The sequence below is a fragment of the Vicugna pacos genome, chromosome 5 (genome assembly GCF_048564905.1).
Source record: "Vicugna pacos chromosome 5, VicPac4, whole genome shotgun sequence".
Lineage (NCBI taxonomy): Eukaryota > Metazoa > Chordata > Mammalia > Artiodactyla > Camelidae > Vicugna > Vicugna pacos.
This window is the reverse complement of record NC_132991.1, coordinates 32,407,731-32,431,374: the sequence shown is the minus strand read 5'-3', so window position 1 is coordinate 32,431,374 and position 23,644 is coordinate 32,407,731. Positions and strand designations below refer to the sequence as shown.

At 35.5% G+C, this 23,644-nt stretch overlaps 1 long non-coding RNA gene across 6 annotated transcripts in view; it reads left to right on the top strand.

Annotated features, from left to right (window-relative positions):
- LOC116280637 (uncharacterized) overlaps positions 1-23,644 on the top strand; it is a 459,686-nt gene that overhangs the window by 90,517 nt on the left and 345,525 nt on the right. For all 6 annotated transcript variants that reach the window (XR_012072592.1, XR_012072591.1, XR_012072589.1 and 3 more), the window contains one exon: positions 4,038-4,224. This is a non-coding gene — a long non-coding RNA (uncharacterized lncRNA). The remainder of the gene's footprint in view (positions 1-4,037; positions 4,225-23,644) is intronic.

Below are 23,644 nucleotides of genomic sequence, written 5' to 3'. Positions count from 1 at the left end.
AGATGTTTTGGAAGAAAATAACTTTATTTTATTTTTTTAAGGTTTTTTTAATTGAGTTATAATCATTTTACAATGTTGTGTCAAATTCCAGTGTAGAGCACACTTTTTCAGTTATACATGAACATACATATATATATATGTGTATGTATATGTATGTATATATATATATATATACACTTGTTAGAGCAGGCAGTTAGCTAGATATGAACAGAGAAAGGGGGATACAGACCAAATGGCAGGAATTGAGCAGAAAGGAGGGGCACAGGCCAAATGCAGGAAACCACACATCATGTGAGCAGCAGGGATCCTTGGGCAGAGAAAGAAAAGCAGGAACCTTGGGGCTGATAAGGGATCATGCCTTTTGGGATGACAAGTGGCCTGGAGAAGAACAAAGAAAGGTGAGAAAAGGCAGGAATTTCTAGTGTCCTAATGTAACCTTTTGCTCATCATGCCCTCATTTCAATAAAATTAGCCTTGCAGATCAGAAGTACCCATCATGCACCAACGCCATGACACTTCCGATCCAGACTAAATAAGGACAAAAATCCCTCCTCCCTTTGGGAAGGTAGAGTTGGTTATAATCAGGGAATACGACCCCAAACCCTTCCCTCCCCAGTGAATATTCTGCCCATTCATTTTTACACCCTTCGTAACTAACTTGCCAAAGAAACTCAGGGCAGCTGCTTACCTGAGCCTGCCCGCTCTCCCCTGAGAGTGTACTATCCATCCTTTAATAAATCCTCACTTTACCTTTTTTAACCTCTAAGTCTTGTCTGAATTCTTTCTGGGGCAGGACAAGAACCCGGAACACCGGTTGCATCTATCGGCAACATATTCATTGTCAGGCAACATATTCATTGTCACATTTTTTTCTCTGTGAGCTACCGTAAGATCCTGTATATATTTCCTTGTGCTATACAGTATAATCTTGTTTATCTGTTCTACATTTTGAAATCCCAGTCTGTCCCTTCCCATCCCCGACATCTTTGGCAACCACAAGTTTGTATTCTGTGTCTATGAGTCTGTTTCTGTTTTGTGTGTGTGTGTCTGTGTATGTATATATATATATATATATTTTTTTTAGATTCCACATATGAGTGATCTCATGGTATTTTTCTTTCTCTTTCTGGCTTACTTCACATAGAATGACATGCTCCAGGAACATCCATGTTGCTGCAAATGGCGTTATGTTGTCGGTTTTTTATGGCTGAATAGTATTCTGTTGTATAAATATACCACATCTTCTTCATCCAGTCATATGTTGATGGACATTGAGGCTCTTTCTATGTCTTGGCTATTGTAAATAGTGCTGCTATGAATATTGGGGTGCAGGTGTCATCCTGAAGTAGGGTTCCTTCTGTATATATGCCCAGGAGCAGGATTCCTGGGTCATATGGTAAGTCTATTCCTAGTCTTTCGAGGAATTTGTGTTCTGTTTTCCACAGTGGCTGCACCAGACTGCATTCCCACCAGCAGTGTAGGAGGGTTCCCTTTTCTCCACAGCCTCTCCAGCATTTGTCATTTGTGGACTTTGGAATGATGGCCATTCTGACTGGTGTGAGGTGATACCTCATTGTAGTTTTGATTTGTATTTCTCTGATAATTAGTGATATTGAACATTTTTTCATGTGCCTATTGATCATTTGTATTTCTTCTTTGGAGAATTGCTTGTTTAGGTCTTCTGCCCATTTTTGGATTGTTTTGTTTGTTTTTTTCTTATTAAGTCATATGGGCTGCTTATATATTCTGGAGATCAAACCTTTGTCGGTTTCATTTGCAAAAATTTTCTCCCATTCTGTAGGTTGTCTTTTTGTTTTACTTATGGTTCCCTTTGCTGTGCAGACGCTTGTAAGTTTCATTAGGTCCCACTTGTTTATTCTTGCTTTTATTTCTATTGCTTGGGTAGACTGTCCTAGGAGAACATTTTTGAGACGTATGTCAGATGATGTTTTGCCTATATTTTCTTTTAGGAGGTTTATTTTATCTTGTCTTATGTTTAAGTCTTTGATCCATTTTGAGTTTGTTTTTGTGTATAGTGTAAGGGAGTGTTCTAGCTTCATAGATTTACATGCTGCTGTCCAGTTTTCCCAACACCATTTGCTGAAGAAAGAAAATAACTTTTTAAACTGGAAATTTCAACTTGTGAGTTAACTTTGCCAAGTGATTCAAAAGGTACCTTATTTGAATACTACCCAGTAATGTTCCTGGAGCTTTCTAGTGCTTGAATATTTGCTGGAGGCTACCGTTCTTTGTAAGCACTTTAACAGAAAAAATACAAGGAAAAAGAGAAGTGAATTTAATAATTAGATGAGTCAAAAGCCAATCTAAAATCTGCATTAGTAAAAATAATATCAATTTCAGGAGCAAAATCAAAATCAGAGCAAGGAGACAGAACATTTCATCATTTAAAAAATAATTAGTTAAAAAACATATTATGGAAAAGAATCTGAAAAAAAAATCTGTATATGTATAACTGAATTGCTTTGCTATACACCTGAAACTAACATTGTAAATTAACTACACTTCAATTAAAAAAAAAAAAAGGAATTAGTTCATATGAATTAATTTGCACCCAAACACCCAGCTTGAATATACTTTTGGATGCATTCTGAACAATGCAAAATGAAAGGAGCTTTTCTACATTTGGAATATTTGTCATGGAACAAATGTCAAGACTATTTGATAGGGTCATTAATGCTTTATGTGTTTAAAATTTCATTTTAAGAGTAACAGCTTTTAAATATTTAATCTTTATAGTACTGCCTTTTAATTAAAAAAATTTTTTAATTGGCATTTTGTACTAATGATTCCTTCTAATGTTTTCAATGATCAAATGTTTATATCATGTAGAGATCATTTTATGTTAGTGAATTTTATGATCTATATTGCTTCATAATATTAACAAATCATGAATTTATTATTTATTACTAACTTTTTTTAACCAGAAAACCTGTGAAAGTTTAATAGAAAACCTCTAACAGAAAAATGATTTGCTATTTATTATTATGATCATTCATTTTTTATTTAAAAACACAGAATGCTTTGATTTTGGGAATTACAGAGAGTTTCTTGTGTCCTAATTCTGAAGGTTAATATCAAGAATCTGCAAGGCTAAGATATAAACCAGAGATATCCTGGGGGCCAGTATCCGGGAAAGAAAAGATCAACATGAAGCTTGGGAGGCAGAAGAAGACTTGGAGGGTTAAGCCAAGTTCAATTACAGGGTGTCAGGACAAAAGACAGTAGGAGCAGAATGGCCTGGATACCAGAATGGGAATCCTGAAGACACATCAAAGTCAGGAAACATCAGAGGCAAATGAGGGGGCAGAAGAGGAGAGTTAAAAAGGAAACTAATTCCAGGGGTCAACATCTTCTGGAATCAAGATTGCTTTAAAATGGCTGAGCATGGATCTCTGTGGTCCCTGAGGCAAGAGATTTTAAAGGAATAGGAACAATTGTCAATTGTTGCTTCCTTCAAAGTTTAAGGATTTAAGGATATACCTTTGATAAATTCATCTTGTGGTAATAGGCCAATAGGAAATGGTGATAGGAAAGAAATCTATTTCTGTAATCAGAACTTTCCTTACACTTCTATGGATTATATATGCATGACTCATCTTCCCCTTTCCTAATATATAAGCAGAAGATTCGGGTGGCGAGGCACAGGAAGACAGAGAAGAGAGGAGAAAATGCTCAGGGGAGAGGGAATTATGTGGAAGTGGAGTCATTTGTTGTTCTGGGGAGGAGAGACAATTGAGGGTTTTATTCCCTTTTTCTTCCCATAGGAGAGGTGAGGGAAGTATTCTTCATCCAGGTTAAGTGAGGGATCTTCAGTATAGTTACTTGTAGAAATTGGAGGTGCCTGCAGGAAACAATGACTGGCATCCTGGTCCTTTTTTAGACTTCTGCTAATCTGATCTCTGTGACTCTGTGCCTGGGCAGGAGAAGAGAGTGGAGAGAAATGTCAGGCAAGAGAAGCCCACAAATTGACTGCTTGGTGTGGCACTGATGTGGTTTGTTCTTTTGGGTCCCTACAGTCTGTACAGAGTGGCCAAACCTGATCCAATTGGCTGAAGACCCATCTGAGAGGCCTGCATGAGCGATCCGGCCCCAAGAAGCAAGGAGGAAGCCTACCTAGTGCATTAGAAGAAGCTGAGCCAGGGCAAGACTTCTACATCAGGCATGAGCTAAAGTGGAGATGAACTGCACCCCAGCTACCTCAAGGTACTCACCTGTGTCCCGGGGAGCACTAACATTTTTGCATGGGCCACTCAGAAGGCTTCATGTAGCAAAATCAGCAGAGTTGATTCCAATTGCACATCTAGGTTCTTTCTTCTTTTAAAAATATTTCTCCTAGGTAATCATAACCATGGGTATTTCTTCATCACTTCTACTGTTCCAATTGTTCTGATCTTCTCTAGTTCTTTAATCACGCTGTATTCCCTTTTGTTTCTGGGTTCCATTTTCTGAGAATACTTTTCTTCCTGCTCAGTGACTCATTAACTATTAATTCTTTCAAAGTTTCAGTTTTGTGTTGTTCCTTTAGGGAAGTCTTCCCTGAATCCCCAGTAGTTTTGTCCTCCTGTAATGTGCTTTCTTATTCTGAAATTCTCCCTTCTAACAAATATGTCAGGAATCATACCTGTCTTATTCAAAACTGTACTCCAGGACCTACCACTAAGCTTAGTGGAGTATGGGTAATTAATGTATATTCCTTGTCTGAACAGATAAAGGAAAGTAACTCCACAAAAGGAAGAATGAGAAAAGCAGATTCGTATTGTACATAGCAATCAGTTGTGTACTATAGACCATTTGCACTTTGGAAACATTACTGTGGCTTAATAAAAAGTCAGTTTTGTCTCTAGCCATTTACCCACAGGCAGTCACGATTCACTTATTAACACTAACAATATTGATTTTGATTGTTTTATTATTTTTGGCATGGCTCAGGGTTGGGAAAGTAGTTGTGGTTGTACCCAGGTAGGCCTTCACAGAGATGGAGCTAGGTGAGGTTTACATGAGATGGTATGAAGAATCCTAATGCATCCATCACTTAACTTAAAGATCTCTACCCCATTAGTCCATACTGTGCCAAAATTCCCATATTAAATACTCCTTTGAAAGTTAAGGTACACAAAGGAGAAGTGCATTCTGTGGTTATAAAGACTAATACGGATTATGAAGCAGCTCTCCTTTGGTTGTCTTGGGTTCACATGTCTGTCATCTTCTAATCTAGGTCTATATCTCCTCTTCCAGTCAGGTAAGTCTTGCTTGGTGAATACAAAAGAGGGTCCGAAGGGCACTGGGGAGTCATTAGTGCTTTTCCTGGGAGAGAAGGAGCATGATATAGTTTATTTCCAAGTTTCCTATTAGCTTTGGCAATCCACGGTTTCATCTAAAATGAGGCATTTTATCGCAATGAAAGAGCACTGAACTAGGAGTGATAAGATTGGATGTTTTGTAATCTTGGATGTTGGTTAATCTCTCCAAATTTCAGTTTCTTCCTCTGAAAATTAATTGTTATAATTCATGAGGTATTAGGCCTTTTCCAACCTTAACATTGAATAAATATAGATAATTATTCCCAATAATGGAGAATATAGAAGAATAAACTTTGAAAATTCTCTTTTATAATGATCTAATAATTCTATTTACTAGAAGGATAGGCTGTGGGTAATAAATACATTAAAAAGGGAGAGAAAAATGTATCTAGAACTCACCAAAATATGTTAAAGAAGAAATCTCCTGAACATGAATTTTTATTGAAATGTCCATCTTTCCTCTCTAGGAAATTGAAGGAGGCACCAAACACTTGAGAAAGATGATCCAAATAGCAGTCTCTGACAGGTTAGGGGAAAGGGTGGAAGAACAAGATTACCTTTATGAAACACATTTAAGAGAGAAATTCTAGATGACCTTGGCTTTGGCAAAAATCTTCCCAGGCATTAAAGGTCACACGAATTTCTCCAATATATCTGTGAATGGATTGATGTATTACCGTATTTCTATTACTCCCTGAGTGAACCTCGCAAACTCCGGGTTCGTTACTTCCATATTATGTGAGTCAAAATGGATAAGAGGGATTAAGAAAAAGCAAGATTCCCATTTACTCTTTTGTAAAATTTTCAAACCAAGTTTGCTTCCACCATGTACAAAGAGGCATTAGGTGAGAGCTTACTCTTTGTGTGAGAAGTTGCTGCATGTGGCAGAAATCCGTGGCTGGGCTCTCAAGATGGCCTATTTAAGGCCAGAGGTCCCTTTTCTCCTGAAATTCAAAGGTCTGGCTATAGTAGAGAAGCATGCAGGGAAGATTCCTCCACAAAAGGTCGGAGTTGGCCCCTCATCTGAGACAGATACCATCACAGGGCAATAGGGGGTCTTAAGATCAGTGGATTGAATTTCCTGCCTCTCTTCAGGGGCCTTCAAACTTACAAAAAATTAATCCTTTTGATTGACTCTGTCTCCTAATCTTGAAGATAAGCTCAGAACATTTACCAGTTCTCAGTACTGCTTACCAGGCCAAGTCTTAGCACCAAATTATGAGTTTTGTCATTGGTGACCTTTCCAATCTTCCCTTTTTACCTGCCCACTTGGTAGCTCAAGTCCTCCTCCTTCCTTCTCTGTCAAAGTGTTTGGGATTGTTAAGGATTTAAAGAGATCAAATCATTCAATCTTTTCATTCTTAGAAGAGAAAACTAAGATCTAAAGAGCTTAGATGACTTCCCTAAAGATATGCTTTTAAATCCTCCTGATAATTTCAATATAAGTCATCTGAGTTAGTTACTGATGTTGGGGGAATTATTATTAATTGGTTTTGCATGTAGGTCACAAAAATTTTAATTTCATACCATCTATCATTTCCAGATATTCGAGTGTCAAGGCAGATATGTTTTAAGATAATTTAAATATCTTTAAATATACGACTCATTTCCTATCATTTATTTTTAAACTTTTTAGCAAAAAGCTTTTGGGATATGAGTTATTTGTTACTATTTTGAAAACAATTTTAAACTATGAAAATAAAAATTGGCTTCTGTATAAAGAGTTTAGATCTAAAAAGAAGGAATAAATACAAAATGAGTTTGTGAGCCAACATTAATGAGACTTTAGCAATGTAAATACTATAGAGTATGAACACAAGTGTCAGGTGGACTTCTGTAAAAATCAAGGTTACTTGCTTCTTGGGGAAAGTGTGTAGGTAAGTCTTCTTTGGGCCAGCATGCAAGGATGAATAGACTGGAAGGCAGAGGCATCTGGCCTAGGAATCCTAAAGTGCTATCAATCTTGCTCAAGACAGCTATTAGCATCTCCTCAACATTTTTTGTAACCCTGCTTGATGCAAAACGGTTCCCAGGAGGCTTCTACCGCCAAATGAACTTCAGCTTTTCTGTAGAACCACTGACATGGGAAATCTTACAAACAGGCAACCTCAGTGGAATCTTTTATCATTAACATATTGGCATCACCTCGTCCTTGTTCCCATTGTAAAGGTTTCACTATTTGCTGAGTTGTTCTTCTCAAGTTTATTTTGTTAACTTTGTATAGAGAGTTATGATAGATCTTTAGTTTGGAAAAGAAATTTTTAGTCTTTTTGGTAAATTATTCGGCTTTGAATATATTTCCCAATAAAATATTTTAGTGCTAAAATAAATAAAATGGTATAATTTTTGTGAAGTTATTATTATCTCCTCCTAGATACCAAAGTTACTAATTTTATTAAAATAAACATTAAAACATTTTTATAAGTAATTTAAAACATGTTCTTAACATAATGAGAAATAATTATTTAACAGTAAAGGAAATATTAAATGTCAACAGGGTATGTGACTTTTAATACATTTAATGAATATTTTATACTCATTTTTAATATTCCTTCTTTAAAAACCGACATGTAAATTGTTGGTTGCTATTAAAATCCTTAAGGAGAATCAGATCACTCAGGCCTCTAGGCTTTGCATATTTGCTCTAAGTGTACTTTTCTCTTCCCAAACACAGTGGTTTAGCAGATGTAGCTTCACAGAAGAACCTCTTCTACTTACTGTGCCCCCATCTGCCATTTACATCCTTTGAATAGTCAGGCACTCATTTTCAGAAGTCTTCTCTAAGGAAGTAATATTTCTTTTTTATGGAAAGGATAATATGTGAAAAGACAAATGCATACAATGAGAATAAAAAATTTTAAAGCCTGTCAAATAAGGTCATGGACTTTCTGCTTAAGGTGCATATCTGAGAAGGACTCTTGCCTCTTTCCATTCTTGCCAGTAGTGGGTTGTGCTTCTGTTACTGGAATTTGTATTACTCTTCTTAAAGTCATTTTTTTCCTTCAGTATCCCATAAAGTATGTGGAACTATGCTAGGTCTACTGCTGTGGAATAGCTTCTGCAAAAACATCTTGCTGTGCACTGCTGGTAGCATGAAGACATTGTCCTGCGTGCATCCATTATTGAGAACAACAGAAGATTAGTCTTGTCTACCAAACTGAATTTAATTGCCAATCCACAGAAAGGAGGTTTCCAAACTTGGTACTATCAAGGACCAAATGCTATCATCTAAGATGAACATGTTCTCATTTCTAATTAACTTCAGTGGTGCTGATTCTGCACTGAAAGGCTGGTGATAAGGCTTTCAGATATCTATTCATATGGGAGGCCAAGATGCCAGTGTGGATGGAACCAATAACTTAGGCTTGTTCATTTTTATGCAGAAACAGTGGTACTTTTAGATAAGCTCTTATGCCACAGGCCACACTCAGAACTCTAAATATGAAGGTAGATGGGTAGGCTCAGGGACAGAGCTTCAAAATCCTGCTGTATTGCTCTACTGCTGGCTGTGCCACACTCATCACCCACCTCTTGTGTGCTGGTGTGTGTGTGTGTTTCTATTCCTTTCTCTGGAGTTAGCCTTTGTACTGTTATTTTATGTATAGTGCTTGGAACCATTACAAAGAAAGAAAACTAAAAATTGTAAATAATTAGAACTTGTCTTTATATAGTAGGCACACTCTGGCAATGCAAAAGTACTCACTATATGCAAAATGCCAAGCTAAGACATATGTGAGGTTCAAAGTGGAATGTTACCCCAGGCCTTGTTGGATATTATAAACTGGGATGGTGGAACAAGCAAATCTACAAGCATTTCTTTTGCAGGGTAGACCAGGCTGAATGGTCCAGTAGAGATGAGGTAGAGCATTGAGGACATGGGCTCTGGCTTCCCACTGTCATGCAAATTCAGTTCTTATAACTTAACATGCATGTAATCTTGGGAAAATTAATCTCTGGCAGCCTCAGTATCCTCATCTGAGAAATTGCAGTTAAAATGGAACCTACCTCATGGAGTTGTTGAGAGGATTAAATAGGGCAATTTATGTTAAAATTCCTTTTTTATTTATTATTTTACTTTTATTGAAATATGATTGATGTACAGTATTATGTTAGTTTTAAGTGTACTACATAGCAATTTGACATTTACATACATTATGAAATGGTCACTACAATGAGTCCAGTAATCATCTGTCCCTATACAAAGTTATGACAGTATTATTTATTGTATTCCTTATGCTGTATATTACACCCCATGACGTTTTTTATAACTGGAAGTTTACATCTCTTACTCTCTTTCACCGATTTCACCCAACCTCCCAACTTCCTCCTCTGTGGCAACCACTCCTTTGTTCTATCTATGAGTCTGTTTTTGTTTTATTTTGTTTGTTTTGCTTTGTAGATTCCACTTTTAGTGAGATCATATGGTACTTATCTTTCTCTGTCTGACTTACTTTACTTAGTATGACACCCTCTGGATCCATCCATATTATTGCAAATGATAAGATTTATTTTTTTATGGCTGGGTAATATTCCATTGTATTTATATACCACATCTTCTCTATTTACTCATCTACCGATGTGCTCTTAGGTAGCTTCCATATCTTGGCTATTGTAAATTATTACAGTAATTTATGTTAAAGTTTCTTTTTAAAAAACATAGTGCCAGCTACACAACAAACCTTATACTCAATAAGTGTTAGCTCTCATTATAATCAAAGTCTAACGCGAATGTGAGGTGGTAAGACACATGTACCATTGAAAGAGTAGAATAAATCTGTCTCCATAGAGAATTATAATTTAAGGCTACCTAGAGGTGGTTTTAACTTGCACATACCGGTAAGTTATGCAGGTTTTACATGTCTGCTCAGTCTGTGATTCAGTGACAAAATACGTACTTACAACGGCAATTAAAGCAACTTAAAGTACCACTGTAATACATCACAGAATACCTTTGTAAGGAAACACAGTTGCTGAAGATAATTTTAGATGGTTATGATTTTATGAATATTTTAAAAAGGAGAAAACAGCAGTAAAGTGTAGTGCTATTATTTTTAAACACAGACCTCAGAAATCTAAAGCTGTGACATGGAAGGGCTCTATAAAGCTCTTTTAATAATGGAAAATGTCTCTTACTGCATGAAAGATTTACTTTTGAGTACCCTGATGACTGAATGAATGTAGTTTTGTAACGTTTAAAAAAATACATAGTAAGCATTGTTTTCAATGTTGTTTAAATAAAAATTTTGCAGGTGTTGGGTTTTTGTACACAAAGATTATGGCCAGGTTGAAAGCACAGAAGAATAGGAAGTTTTGAGATAATATTAATAAATATCTATTTTTTTAAAGTTTCCCCAGGGAGAAGTCCAAAAAGGAACTCTGACAGTTATGTGGACTCTATCACAACAAGAATTACTAGTGATAGAAGATATTATGAGAAGTAGGTTTGTTTTCAGTTGTGGTTGAAGCAGAGGAACTCACCTTCCTCAGAAATTAATGGAAGCTTTCAATCTTGCTGGCACTGCTACTTTATCATTCATGTGACTAAACAGACAATCAATTTAGCGGCAATGTATGGGAATGAAGAGAAGGAACAAATAAGCTGTGAATGATGAGAACAGAAAAATCAAAACCCCCTCCCTTATTCTTTTTTAATGGCTAATACCAACAGGGACAAGACCAGTAAAAAGAGGTTAATGAATTGCAAAGATCCTTTAGAAAGTGATTGACTGGTATTGAAGCACAGTCAAATCAGTCATAAATATTTACTTTTATTAGCAACAGTGGGTTGCCTGTTATTTTCAATTGATTTTTAAAGCTGGCAAAAATCTACCACTGTGAATATTATCAAATGTTCCCAATTTTGTCAATATCTCTCTGCTATAAACAATTCCAGAACACACACAGCCTTCTAAACCCTTATTTCAAATGTATTTTTTCAACACAATTTCCAAATGATTATAAATGACAAGTTAAAGTGAGGTTTCCTATATCATTAAAAATAATTATAATCTTTTCATTTTGACATCTGTTCAAATGGATAGAGTGGCAGCAATTGTGGGATTAATGTTCTTTGATAATCTATATCCCACTGCCATTAACTTGCTAACCTGCAGTTGTGTTGTTTGTTTTACCAAGTGAGAATGAACCATAAAAGGAACCTCTTTATTAAAAAAAAAAAAATCCAGTCAGTGTAGCAGCGACTAGAAGAACTATGAGTTAACAGGGCATCGTTCCAGTTTTTGAACAGAGTGCAATATTGCTGTTTACATCATTGGATAAAATGCTGCTTTATTTTATAAAATCCAATCCAATGTAAGGACATTTTCCTGAAACTTGCTGTCTAGAGCATCAAAAAGATGGAAATTGCTTTTAACACAGCGTTTGTAACATTGAGATCCAATAATTCAATTCAAAGGAATATAACAAAAGGAATTTCCTATAGATAACAACAAAGAGTTAATATTTCCCAGGGCAGACAAGTTTCCAATTCAATTAGTTTTAATGAACCTTCTGCTCACTGGTTACTGAACTAGAAAGAACAGCAATAAATGCCCAGAGGAAAGAGAGAGAGGATATTAAAGGAGGGTTAGTGTATAGTATGTAAATTTCCAAGTTGACTTAAAGAGTAGCCTTGATGTAGTTTTGGGAGCTAAAGACACAGAATCAGATCTGTCTTCTGAGTTTAGTGTACAAGAACAGCAAATCTCAGCCAGTTCTGTGTGATGAAACAAATACACTAGTCCATCCTCTCTGGCTGACAGTAAAATAGATAATAGAATAGATAATACAGTCATACAGGTTCTTAAAAGAGCTGAGCATTCTATAAGGAAAATATAAAATGAATTCTTTACTAATAATCAGCAAACCATATTTGTTGGTATATACATATGTATAGACATATATATATATGATAAATGTGTCTATCTTTCAGTATATTTTTTCAAAAAATTGTAATAGTTTTTTTCAGTTTGTATATAACAAATTATATATTCATTCACACAGGGAATAGCATAGACATAAAATAATGAAAGTAAAAAGCTGCCATACACAGGCAATTTTTTATGTGAGATCCAGGGAATGACTTTTACTCTTAAGAATTTAATGGATTTCATATTTTTATTTGATTCCAATGGTCACCTTAAACCTGTAGTATAGCACGGCAAGCTTCCATCTCCAGAATCAGGCTGCAAGTCATACTGTGGTTAAACATAACTACTACCCTCATAGATATGATGGTATAAATATACAAATCCACTCCAGTTAAATATTTGAAATAAATAGTAGAGTCCAGCAAGAGCCTCTATGTCTATTATTGTTTCAATTAAGCATTGTCAGGAGTTTTTCCATTTCTTGAATTTCTAAAAAAAATTCATCCCTAGTCACACTATCATTATGTTGAACTATCCCTTCTATTCTTAGTTACGACCTAGTTCCCACCATGTTTTAGAAATCTTTTTCTGGATACTGAATATGAAAAGTTCTGAATGCATGATATTAGAGGAATTGATATTTTCCATACTGCACAAGGATTCTCCTAGCCCCAGAGGTGCCCATTTTTTCCCCATAGAAGTGTTAAAAGCACACAGATGCCTTCTAAAGTAACCTGCAGCTTGCGTCACTCTGTTTCATAAGGATCATGCTTGAGAATATGGCTGCGGATTTGATCAGCAGCTACAGCATTTCAATGATGTATTTCTCCTTGCAGATGCATTTCTTTGGTTGAGTTTAATGTCAAGCTTGTGTTTGTGGATGGCTGCTTTGTCAGTGAACATTTGGATTTTGAAAATACAGCACCTGGGTTGGTTTTGAGGAAAAAAAAATGGTTTCAGCTTCATAAACACATCTAACCACCACCATAACAAAATGAGGATGAAATTGAACCAAATCAAATGCAAAGTTTTAGTTTAATAGCACAGTGTCTGTCTTAAGTAATCTTTAAAGAGGATCACCAAATAATTGACAGTCAACTTCCATCTGAAATGCTATGGAATCTATGTGTTCTATTGTCTAGTTGAAGCACAGCCTGTTTTAATACCTTAAAAGTTATCCAAAATTTAATGCCATTTTTAATGGCCTTCTTTAATTTATTTTTAGTACTGTGTTTTTATCATGAACAGAAAATATCCATTCATTGCATGGTTCCTTAAAGAGATTGCTTTAAGTAGGATGAAATGAAAAAGAATAGGAAATAAAATGAAGTGTAGAGCACTAATTTCTAGCAGAAATCCTTTGTCTTCAATTATTTCTGTTCTGGCCACATAGAAAATTATTATAAATAAATAATCTTACTATATACATGAGAGATCTCACTCTAGGAAAAAAAAAACAGAATATGATAGGGCTAACCACTTTGAAAATATTTTAGTCAAAATAAGTTATTTCCAGGGGTGGAGTTTAAACATTTATTTCCAAATTTAGATGCATGTTTTTCTTTGTCTTAAATTCATGCGGTTCTTGTGTATAAATGGTTGGATGGATTTTTAGGGTTTCTGAAAAAAGGGGCTGGGGAATATAGAATTCACATTTGCACTCTTGGTAGTGATACAGGAAATGGAACTTTAGGGAAAGGGAAAATTCTTTATCAAATGGTAACTAGAAATATGAAGTGTGATTATGAACACATTAGTGGAAAAATGACTTTACTTACAAGTGGAGGTGCGTCAAGGTGGTAGAATTAAGAGCATATGGTTGGATGGTAAAACAAAAGCAGAGGAGCTCCTCCCACAGAACAACAGAGACACATGAACAGGCAGGGGTGGGCAGAAAAGGAAACAATATCTTAGTCTAAGACATTTAATCGTAAAATGAGAACACAAGTGTGCAAAACACTAAAGACCTCTGATGCCCAGTTTTCTTAAATAGCAAAAGAAAACTCTAGAACTTTGCCTCCAAGGTATTACAAGAACTTTGTCAAGTTGCACATGAGAAAATAGAGCCCAGAGCCATATAGTAAGCAAAAAAAAATTCTGTTTGAGTATTGACATGACAGTTTTTGAAAGTTCAAGCAGAAAACCAATTATAATGAGCACTGGAAAGCCTGGAGCCCTGCTGTTCAATAAATAAAAAGTACAACAAACTATTTTCCAAAAAGGTTCTAGAGAGTTTCTTCTTGTCCCACTACTTACAATCTGATTACATAAATAGTCTCTATTTGCTGTTGAATTGCCAGGCAGCTGTATTAAAGTACAAATCAAATCAAGTCAGGATTAGAAAGTAAAAGAGCATGGTTTAAAGTAATCTATCCCCCAGGAACTGTGCTCAGATTCATCAAACAGAGCTTAAAGTACAGTATATCTTATACCCTCGTGTTTCCATGCTGCATTGCTGCAAAACCAGTTATTATTTTTGATATTCAGAGAATGTTGCTTGTTGCTGGGGAAGGATCACTTGCTTATTTAAAGGTACTATTCATATGTGCCGCTTATTTATTACTTCTTTTGGTTAAGATTCATGGCAGGACACAAGTACTAAAGACTAGTGGGCTTTTTATTGATCATATCCTATCTGCCTCAGCTGTGAATTGTCATGAATACTTCTTACAGAGGAATGACTAATTCATTCCAGATTTTGGGTGATACACAGTTGTGATGATATTAAAGAAAAGCTAGGAGTCCTTAGATGCTATTGGCTAGTAAAATATTATGCACACCTGCCCTTGCAAATCCTGCTCCATCCAGTTATAACCAAAGGAGAGGGCGAGTTAATCATTTCAACTGGTAATTGTTCTTGATGGAAAGCTCTATATGTAATTGTCAGTGTACTCATCCTAGTCATCAATTTTTCGGTATTTACAGAATTGCTGTCACCTTAAAGTAGAATGAATAGGATTTCAATAATGATGTGTAATTTTTTCAGTGACCATTTTCTTCTTTTATTATGTTATAGAACAAACTTACTTAAATATACAAACATAAGCTTATATTGCATCACATTCTTTGTATTTATATAATAGCTAAGTATCTATTCAGAGATGTTATAATGGCTTCAGTTATCATATTCTACATTTATCTCCAAAGGTCGTAAATGTAGCCTGTGAAGATAGATAGGTATTGATTTATAATGATAAATATATATTTTATGTGTAACATGGAGGGAAAAACAGGCAAAAGTGTTATTTCTGTGAGCTGAATAGCTTCCAGAAAATGGGTAATGTGTGTTTTAACCAGGCAGCCCAATGATCATTTTTCTTCCTATACCCTTGAGCTAGGGAAGAAAAAGTTGACGGTTGCCATTAGTTAACATTTCTCATGTTAAGACGCTCTACTTGCAAACTATGCCACATTGAAAAACAAGCATTCAGTGTCATCACTGTGCACCAGGATGTTTGAAACACTGGCACCTCTCCATTGCAGTCGGAGGCTTTTCAGCCCAGTTTAAACTTCAGTTCTTTGCACTGTGCTAACCTGATCATTACCACTGGCGCAGATCACCTATAGTGCAATATAGCCAGGTGACTTGGCAGCAAGGGGAAGAGACCTGCATTCATGCAGGACACTTGGAGCTTTCTCTGTATGGGGACAGAGATTCTTGTCTGAATTGTTAAGAAAAAGTGGGGAGGCTTAATAATGTGCCCTTCATCATCCTCTTCTAGATTTATTATGAAAAGGTCAGAATTGGAATTTGCTATTTATAGCCCCTCTGAACCACATATTATTAGTAAAGATCTTGCCAGTTTATTTACCAGAGAGGTAACTGCAGACCAAGATCCTCTACACAAAGTATTTGTGGGGCGAGTGGTACTCATGGAGACACTTACTTGCAGTCTCAGTCAAGATGTTGCTTCTAAGAAATGGTTGCCAAATTGGTCTGGCTCTATATTTGAAACAAACAATTTTTGAAAATCTTTTAATGAAATATTGATTTTATCAAGCACATCAAACTAAAGGCAAATGCACCATGGTGTCATGATTAAAAAATAATAATATATTACAGGTAAACTAAGATAAATGAGTTAAGTGCTCAGTTTGCAGTGCAAATTGAAACCATATATCACAACCTTTCATTACATTACATTACTGCTAGAATACAAAATATGGAAGCTGATTGAATGGTAATATCAAATTAGCAGGGAGCTTTACCCTGCTTCAGCTAATGGTGGAATTTGGAGCTAAAGGGGGATTATTTCCATAACAAAAGTTTCTTTAAGATATTTTTTAAGTGAATGCGGCTGATGATCAGGAAGACTGTGGCACCCTGAAATTGCCCTTCCCAGATCTCGCATGAAGAAATGAAGGGATCTGTATTAATTTTAAACCTCCCTTTGATTGGGTGAACCTGTCTCCGTTTTGTATGACATTGTTGCCACAGGTCATTGCCTGGTGCGGTGTACCATGAAACAAACAAATAGAAAAAGGCACCTTCTGGCACTTTAAGTCTCACTGCCATCTGACTACTACCCTAGTGGTTCAGAATGATGAAAAGCAGAGTCTGGGAGAAATCTTCCTATGGTTAGATTGGGAAAAATGAGCATGATGATCACATGTGCTGGGAAGGGCAGGAGAGACAGCTGAAGTCATCTCAGAACTCAAGAGAAAAGGAGAAGACAAGAGGTCACAATTATATTCTGGTATCACACTCCCTTTCACAGAGATATGATGTATTCAGTTTGTTCTTGTATGGTGCTTAGGGAAGTTCTAATTAAGGGAAGAAAGAATTTTGACACATGTGAAGCAGGGATCAATATTTAGCACTATAATCAGCAATTCCTGATGGTTTGACAATGTCACTATACACATTGTAACTATCCATTATTTTCTCAGAGAGGAGAGCCAGGCAGAGGCTAACAGGCTTACGCCAAGCTATCATGAATCACATAAAGCAGTGTCTCATTCGCTTCTATTTGTCTTGCTTTTCATCTTCATTCATCCTTATAAAGAAGGCTGTACTGCCACCAGCGCTGAAACGCCACCCTTCCTCTGAACTGCAACAACAAAAAGCAAAAGCAGTTTTTAAAAATGTCTACCATATAAAGTAAAATTTTCCAGAGGATTAAAAAAAATGTAGTGGTGGCTGTTTACCTTCTGAAAGCATACGTGGTAGATTCCCTTTACATTTAACCTAAAGGGACTCTATTAGCCACTAGAAAAATATTAATTTAAAACACTTTGAGGGGAGGTTATGTTTATAGTAAGTTACAGGTTTAGAATATATTGATCTCATTTTTCACCCAGACTAAACAGTGTCTGCTCAATAACAAAGAAAATTCCACTATCACAAAGCTGAACCAAATGCTGTATAGAATTTTGGCTTTAGCTGTAGAGATGGAGTTACAATAAAATATCAAAATAGCTAGTCGCCTTAACTTGAGGGGTGTAAGTAGGGGATAGAGTTCTATGTTCAGGTTTTCATCCCACAAGAGATGTGTCAAGCTGTGAATCGTCCTTTATGTTCATGGACATGAAAAGTTTGTAAGGCATCACCCCCAACTCAGATTTTGGCTAAGATGTATGTTAGTTATGTAGTCTACCTAGATATAATTTGTTTTCTGTTTTTGAAGTTACATATATGGTTTTGATGTCATAGTAATCAACGATCATTTTAGCATATTTAATGCCAATGCAAAATAAAATTCTAAGGCTGATTTTAAGGCTATTGTTCACTTGATTTTAAGTTAATTGCATTCTATTGCTCTTTTTAACTAACTGCTAATGGCTATTCTCTGCTTTTTTTAATATTAAAAATTATGCCAGGTCTAGTTAATTTTTAAAAATTGTCAGGAAAGTGATTTCAAGATTTATTTTATTTATTTTTGCACATCAGATTTTGATTGGAGAACTTGTACCTGGATAAGTTAAAGAAATAAACACCCTGTAGAAGGTGATGGAATAATTTGACTCCAATTTACATACAGAACATTATTTCCAACATTTTCCGTAACATTCACAGGCATGCAGCATGCAATGTGTGACTGTAGGTGGAAGCGGAAGACCTGGTGTCTTGCATTTCAAACTGTCAGCTGATTCTCACCGCTCTATTCCTGTTTAAGTGAGATGCTGACACAAGCTCACACACTGACTATCCCAAGTAGCACTAATTAAGGGCTGTCCAACTGTGCTTTCTGTTGAGCAGTTTGCTCCAGTGGGTGACAGGAAACAGCCTGAGCTCTGTCTGCGGAATGACATAACAAAGAAGGTTTAAAAAAAAAAAAAGAAGAACACAGAACTGGTGGGCTGGATAAAAAGACTTAAGAGAGATCTAACTTGCCTATTTGTTGCTATGAATATATAATTTTAGATTAAGAAACTTGCCAAGTCACTGTTTATTATCAGTTTATTAGGGTACTTCTTGCTAAAATTAGCCATAATTATATTAGAAGAATGTGAATTAATAGGAAATGTTTGGACCAAGCATTCCTCTTATTCAAAAGATTTTCAATAAGTATCTTTTTAAAAATAGTGGTCAAATGTTGTCTTTATGGTGTAATGGCATTATTTGTAACTTAGAGAATTTAGCTTAAATAGCAAAGACTTAAAAGGAATGACTCCCTTGGGTATGACTCTGAAAGTTAATTTATTAGCAGCCAGGTTGATTAAGAAGGTGTTATCAAAAGAAATAAAAAAGGAAAAATAAAACCAAAACAAAACTTTCCACAAATAAGGAAGTAACTAGAGTAACATTATTCTTAAATTCCTTTCCTGCATTTGTTTTCCTTGAAACTCCAATGGATTTGAACATGAGATTTAGTGTTTCTCTCCATTCCCTCTAAAAATAACCCTGTATAGAATCTTAAGAAAAAAGATATATAAATGAGCCAACTACTAGGGTGTTATATTATTACTTGGAAATATAATAAATCAGCATGAATAGCTGGTCAAAACCAAAAGGGAGGGAAAAAAAAAAACACCAAGCTGTGTTCTCAAGGTGTTACTGTGTATTCTAATGAGGATATCATCACCATCCTCATCGTCTACTAGAAGACACGGGACTAGAACCAAATGCAGAGTCGATTTCTTGACAGCACTAAGCGATAACGCCTCCTGGCTGCTGTGGCGTGCTTGAGAAATTGGCTTGCCCACTACTGTCCTTTTACAATGGTTTCATTTAATTGTAATCCAAAGATCAAAGGTCTGTAACTCTTTAACCAAATTCCAATGTCTGCCAAATTCAATAGCTGTCATTCTTATAGAAAAAGGCAGTGTAATATGTGTGTCCTGATCTAATTTTATAGAAAAAGACACAATTTACATACTGTTTATTTAGTTAAGTCCCTAAAATCAATACCTTTGTCTGTACCTCTTTTGTTTAAAATACATCATGACATGGCAAACGGCTATATAAATGAATTTTTCTAAACCACACGCATTGTTAATGTTTCTCTATTGCACACTCAAAAAAGAATAGTTGAAATCATAGCATTTTATAGATCAACCTAAATGTATTTTAATATTGGATTACTAAAGAATGTTAAGTTTTACATTTCTAAAATTATAAATTTTGTTTGAAAAGGTCAGTCATTTTCCTCAGCCACATTTACCAAGAGGAGAACATATTTCAACCACTGAAATGAAAGGAAAAGTGATTATGTTCACGATTAAGAGAAAATAATTCTTCAAAATGTGTCTCTGTAACAAACAAACAAAAACCCCAAACAACAGTGAGCTCCAGGAAAAGTTTCAGGATGAAACAGTAGTATTCTCAAGGAAGAAAAACCCACTTAGGGTGGATAAGAAATAAATCCATTCAAATAGTTATCTTATAGATTAATCTGCAATTTGTTACGCCTAAGGAAGAAAAGCATGTTCTGGCTCTTAGTGTTAGAGTCACACAGATCTCTCCTTACTGACATTCCTATGGTCACAGCAATATTTCTTTGAAATATGAAGCAAATGACTATCTTTAGAACAATTTTTTCCAACTCTGAGAATAGCTATTTATGTGTTAATTTTGCATTTTTAATGACATGTGGCTTTTATATTTTGATTAGCTCTTTAGAATAATTTCCTTCCTTCATTGTCTCTGGCATGTAACTATAATTAGCAAGATTAAGCAGGATGGATCTATGTGACACATCCACCATGGTTAGGGGCGGTAACCACGTGACAGTGAATATTTAAACGTGTGTGAAGACCCACACAGTCACTCCTTTAGTAAAATTTGATAATTTTGTGCTTTAAAAAGCCTAAAGTTTAATGCTGTTCCCATTTCAATTCATCAGACTTGAAGGGCCAATGCATTTGTATGTTTTCTTTTCACGTAAGATACTGAGCATTTAGTTTCCTTTAACTTTTTCCAAGCTGAAATGAGACTAAACCTTTTCAGATAGGAAACCTAAACATTGTATCTTCCATATAAGGACAATTAGTAAACCTAAATGCCCTATTCATCTCATGAGAGAGATGATTGATTCTTGACAAAGGCAAGAGCACTGGGGTCCCAAATCAGAGGTCTTAATGTTTTTATGTATTTTAAATTTTTAACTGTATTACTTTGCACTTAACCTTGATAAAACTGCTCTGCTTCTTTTTAGCTGATTTTCACAGACTGTATACTCTCACTATATTTTAGTTTCTTCATTTTGATGCTTTAGATTCTGGTATTTAAGTTTATACTCTGGCTCTAAGATATTTTGTGGGTTAGTCTGGACATCAGAAAACTCTCCATCCTCCAATAAGGAAAATCTCCTATGAATTTTCATGCTTTAAGGAAGAAAGTTTGCCTGGGAACTTAAAAACGTAAGTCATTTTTCTTAACTGTAGGCTATTTCTAAGTACCTATTATTGCCATAGTACATATTATTGCCATGAATATCAACCTATCCATTCATTTTCCTACCCATCCATCCATGTAACATCTGTCAAATATCTTCCATATGCCAGGCACCACGTCAAGAGTTATGAAAGCAAAGATGACTATATTGAAGTTGCAAACTCTCAAGTAATTCTTCCTATAATGAAGGAGACAGTCACATAAAAAAAAACAAACAAAAACAAAACCACAAACCAATGGCTCTGCCCCAAGTAAAGATATATTCCTATGTACTTAAAAATCTTTGTGTCTTTTTGGTAGACTAAAGTGTCAAAGTTGTCTGAAAATCTGGTGCATATACCTCTTCCAAAACCTGAAGGACTGAATGATACTAACAGGGAGAAAAGGGTGTTGATTGTTCGTCCAGGATTTTTAGCTGATTTTGGGAAATGACTATCTCATGGTAACTTGAGTAGAAACAATTGTGTCTGAAGAATCCAACCAGACGCTATTTTCTTTAGCCTCATATTGGAGAAAAATTATCCTAATACTGAATAGCTGTGGTTATAATTTGTTTTCATTATATCATTTGCCGTTTGTGGTTTCCATGTGACTCTTCATAGAAACAATACAGCCAGTGCCCTCGATCTTTGTCCTCTTTCAGCTGCTCATCATGACCCTGGGGTCTCCCCTTCCTTTGCTGCCCAAGCACACCATTTCCAAGAGCAGGAAGGGGCCGTCTTCTGAAGCCCATCTTTTCTGTGATTGTCTTAGGAGATACATCACACCCTCCAATTTTCACCCAACAGCTTCCTGCTGCAGGATCTAGAGTCTGGGACCTACTTTGTTTCTTTGTTATTTAAGACCTTGTTTAAAGAAAATCAATATTTCTCAAACATTAAAAAAAATTCCCTGTAGAAATACATTGTCCAAAGATTGTCCAAATACATGGACAATTGACAAAACTTTTGTCACTCAGTGATGTGCTAGGAGTCACGCAATTGTCTCTGGTTTTTGATTCCATTACATTGACATACATTTGCTTTGTTTAAAACATTTTGCTAGGAAATCTGTTAGGGTGCAAAATTGTGAAAGAGATAGTTTTTTTCCTACTGGGTTCTCATAATCTAGTGAGTGATAAAGAAAAGAACTTCCAAAACAAGGTAGGTTATGAGAATGTAGATGATTTGAGAGCAGTTCTTTTCATTCACATATTATTATAATATGATTATATACTGCACTATTTATCTTATTTTACTTTGTTTATTTATTTTTTGGTGTACATTGAACATTTATTGTAACTAATTGGCCACGTCATAAAACAATGCTCATGTAGCCTAAATATTGGTCACAGTCACAACAAAGCTTAATTCAGCCCAGCATACAAATGAAAGTGTAAACTGAATACTGTGCTGTTTTAAAAGAGAGAAGGAAAGGAGAAAAGGAAGGAAAGAAGGAGGGAAGGAAGTGGGGAAGGAAGAGCAAGGCAGACACCCAGCTGGGCATTTCACAGACATTGTTTCTATGCAAGGTAGATATTATTATATTCACTTTGCAGATGAAAAAAGGCAAACTAGATAATTTAAGTACTTGCCCCAGATTACACTACTGCAGTAAGTGCTGAATCAGCTCTAAACGAGGCTTGTCTGACTTAGTCTACATACTCTTTCTTTTATACAACTGGAACTGGGATTCATGAGTAAATGCTTGAGAGGCCTGGTAAATGAAGCAGATGTGTGAAGTACTCAATCCAAATTATAGGAGAGTGGTAAATTGCAGAATTCTGAATAAAGATACTCAGTTTCAGAAGTGTTTAATCCTGTACTGGCCAATAACAAAATGCAAATGACAATGATAACAAAAGCAGCAGCAGCAAGACAAAAAGCAGTGGTGGGACGCATTTCCTACATTTGGGGTGTCCCCTGCTTTCTGCTACAGTTTTCTAGATCTTTATCTTGGGAACTCAAAACTGGAGGAAATACTCATTGCCTTTTAATAATATTTTATTTTGATTGCCATATAATTTTTTATGTGTAAGTGCAGTTGGAAAGAAGAGTGAGATGGCTTGAGTCATGCAGGAACTCATTGGTGTAGGAGGAGGGACAAATGGCAGATATGGCAAATTGAGGAGAGAAAGATTATTTCTTCTTCCATTTACATAATGCCTTAGTAATGCCTATTATGCTTTTTAAATTTTTTTTTAATTTGAAGTATAGTTAGTTACAATGTGTCAGTTTCTGATATACAGCATAATGTCCCAATCATGCATATATATATACATATTCATTTTTATATTGCTTTTCATGAAAGGTTTTACAAGATATTGAATATAGTTCCCTGTGCTATACAGAAGAAATTTATTTTTTTATCTATTTTTATATATAGTGGCTAACATTTACAAATCTCAAACTTCCAAATTTATCCCTTCCTACCTCCTTTCCCCGCTAACCATAAGATTGTTTACTATGCCTGTGAGTCTGTTTCTTCTGTAGATGAGTTAATTAGTGTCCTCTTTTTCTTTCTTTCTTTCTTTTTTTTTTTTTTTTTTGGATTCCACGTATGAGTAATGTTCTTCTTTCTCTTTCTGGCTTACTTCACTTAGAACGACAATCTCCAGGTCCATCCATGTTGCTGCAAAT